Source organism: Solanum tuberosum, unplaced genomic scaffold (assembly GCF_000226075.1).
Source record: "Solanum tuberosum cultivar DM 1-3 516 R44 unplaced genomic scaffold, SolTub_3.0 scf00553, whole genome shotgun sequence".
In the NCBI taxonomy this organism is placed as follows: Eukaryota; Viridiplantae; Streptophyta; class Magnoliopsida; order Solanales; family Solanaceae; genus Solanum; species Solanum tuberosum.
Genome location: NW_006239507.1, coordinates 66,924 through 69,881, shown reverse-complemented (window position 1 = coordinate 69,881; position 2,958 = coordinate 66,924). Strand labels below are relative to the sequence as shown.

Sequence of the window (2,958 nt, the reverse complement as noted above, 5' to 3'; positions counted from 1 at the left end):
CTTAGTGTTGAATTGATTTTCTTTTTGCATTAGTATTAATTTGATTTTGATTTAAGTTATATTATAATTATCAACATCTATGAACTATAATCTTTATTGGACCATTCCGAATTCTAAGTTTTAAACTTGAAATAATATATTAAAGGATAAAAACTATGAAATAGTATAAGAAGTATTTTAAAATTATATCAAAGTAAATAATTTTATGTATAAAATAAAATTTTAAAATTACATATATAATGTCGAGTTGGTTTGGTCTCGGGTTGGTTTTTTTAAGTTAAAACCAAACCAACCCACATATAGTCGGGTTTTTTTCCAATACCAAACCAAGTCAAACCAGGTTTTTTTTCCGGTTTGACTCGATTTACGATTTGGTTTGATTTTCGGTTCGATTTTGTACACCCCTACCGTCAAGAGTAAAATTGTGAGCACAATTGCTATGAGAATTGACATGATCAAATTTGACATCTTCATGTCAGTTTCCGAAATAGAGATACCGCTGAGCCTAGGAGTTCTCCCATCGCTCGCCATACCTACATTAATTTTTTTAAAATTTTTAGGCACTGACAAATATGGTCAATTAATTAGTGATTCAAATCAAAATATATTACTAACATCCAAAGAAAAGAAGTCAGGAACGCCCGGTCTTTGAGAGAGTGAGAGAAAATTTTGCTTCTTTCCGCCATCATCAATAGTATTCCTAATTATAGGGAGTGAGATAATAAATATTAGTTGAGTGACCATCTGAGAAAATCAAACTTGACAAAAATAAAGAAAAGATGATAATAAATGAAACAAGAAATTAATTTCACACATACTTTTTTGGTGTGGAAGAGTAAGGTTGAACTCTATTAGTACCACCAGAAAGCTGGCTTTCTTCATCACCGAAAAAAACATTACTGTTGGAACCCATTTTTTAGGAGAAAACTAAGATAGTTACGAGTATTTATCTTAAGCTTTTAATGCATTTTCCCTGAAATATTGTGCATGGATATGGGGTTATAAATATTCCTTTCCAACTACCACTGCCTAACCTATCTTTTTGTTGTTACTAAAATACAAGAAAAGAAAGAAAGTTACGTCTACGTATATATCAAGCAAAGGAGACCAATTTTACTGGAGGAGTCAATTCATTTTGTTAAATATGCACTATTGACACTCAAACTGTTAATACTCTTAAAAAGTGAAAATAAGAAGTTCGTAAAAGAGGTCATTCCTTTCCTTCGTAACTTCAAGCTTATATATAGGCAGATACTTAACAAACTAGTTCCACTAAAATAGGGTAATAGGATCCTTGTAAAGTATTAGTGTGTAGTTAAGAATTAACTAATAGAATGAGGGGTCATTTGGCCATTTTCTCAAAAATATGTGAAATTTTCATCGTTGTTGTAAAACTTAAGAACAAAAGATCAATATAAAGATAAAGACAAGAAGAATATAAGACAAGGGGAACAATATAAGATAATTTCTTTCTTTCAAGTGTTTACCAAATCTTCAAGTGTATACAATGTGAACTTGTATACTTCTATTTATAGTGTAACATAGAGGCATATAAAAGGTTGGTCATAAACATGACATTAATCATGAATATAATGGAGGAGGTTATGGAGATGTAGTGTTACAAGAGTAATGTTTATAAAGGTAGAGGTTATGGAGGTTATGGTTATCTTCATAATGGAGGAAATTTATGGAGATAATGGGTAAGAGTAACTTCTAGGTGTAGTGGACATCCACACTACAATATTTTATAACACTCCCCCTTGGATGTCCATAGATAATATGTCTCGTTAAAACCTTACTAGGAAAAAACCATGTGGGAAAAAATTCCTAGTGAAGAAAAAAGAGTACATAAATTTTTTAATACGCTTTGAATGTTGTCTCGTTAAAAACCTTATCAGGAAAACCCGGTTGGGATAAAATCATGGTTAAGGAAAAGAGTACAACGCGTATTTTTCTCCCCCTGATAAAAACTTTACTTGATATCTCAGAGACGATGCATTCCAATATTATATTACAACTTCTCAAATATTGATGTTGACAATCCTTAGTGAATAAGTTTACAAGATTATCACTTGAATGAGTCTTTGAACGTCTATCTCACCATTTTGTTGAAGATCATGTATGAAAAAGACTTTTGGTGAAATATACTTTGTCTGATCTCCTTTAATTGTATCCTCCCTTAAATTGAGCTATATATCATTTTCGTATATGGTGGCTGAAATATCATTTTAAAAAGAAAATCACATATTTTATGAATAGGATAGATCATGATTACAACCAAACACACTCTCGACTTACTTCATAGATCAATATTATTTCTGCATGATTTGAAGAAGTGGTTACTAATGTGATTCTTTGAATTTCCAAGATATTGTTGTGTCTCCATATGTAAATAAATAGTCCATTTGTGATCGAGGTTTATGCAGATCAAATAAATATTTTGCATCTACATAATCAAATCATTTCTGACTAGGGGATTGATCATTTCAATTTTATTGAAGCTCGTCTTTTCTTCTGAAAGAAAATCACATATCTTTTATGTGTTGAGTCACTTGCTTTGTTAGTTTCTTGTCATAACTTGAATAATAATATGACAATCATTTCACATAACTTTCGTTATGTATATCAAATAATCTTCTAGCATTTTCATAACCAGCAATCTATTAGTGCACCAATTGCACTAATACATGACATTTTAAATCATTTTCATGAGATAAAAAAGATTTTTTCTCTGTGTTAAGCAGTCTCAAAACCATTGGGTACTCAATGGAATTGCTTTAAGACCTTTTAAATCCTTTAAGGATTTTCATAAAACCGTCATCGTCTAGTTAGACATAATAATCATTCATTATGCATATTCAAGTATTTCATCTATTGCTAGACTGAAACAAGTCTCATTGCATCCACCACTGGAGAATATATATCCATTTAATAATGTCAGAATTTTTGCGAAAACCC

General features: G+C 30.6%; 1 pseudogene; it reads right to left on the bottom strand.

The window, feature by feature from the left end:
• The window catches only part of LOC102589869 (aquaporin-like), a 2,050-nt pseudogene extending 1,137 nt beyond the window's left edge, over positions 1–913 (bottom strand).
• Positions 914–2,958: the final 2,045 nt, after the last annotated feature.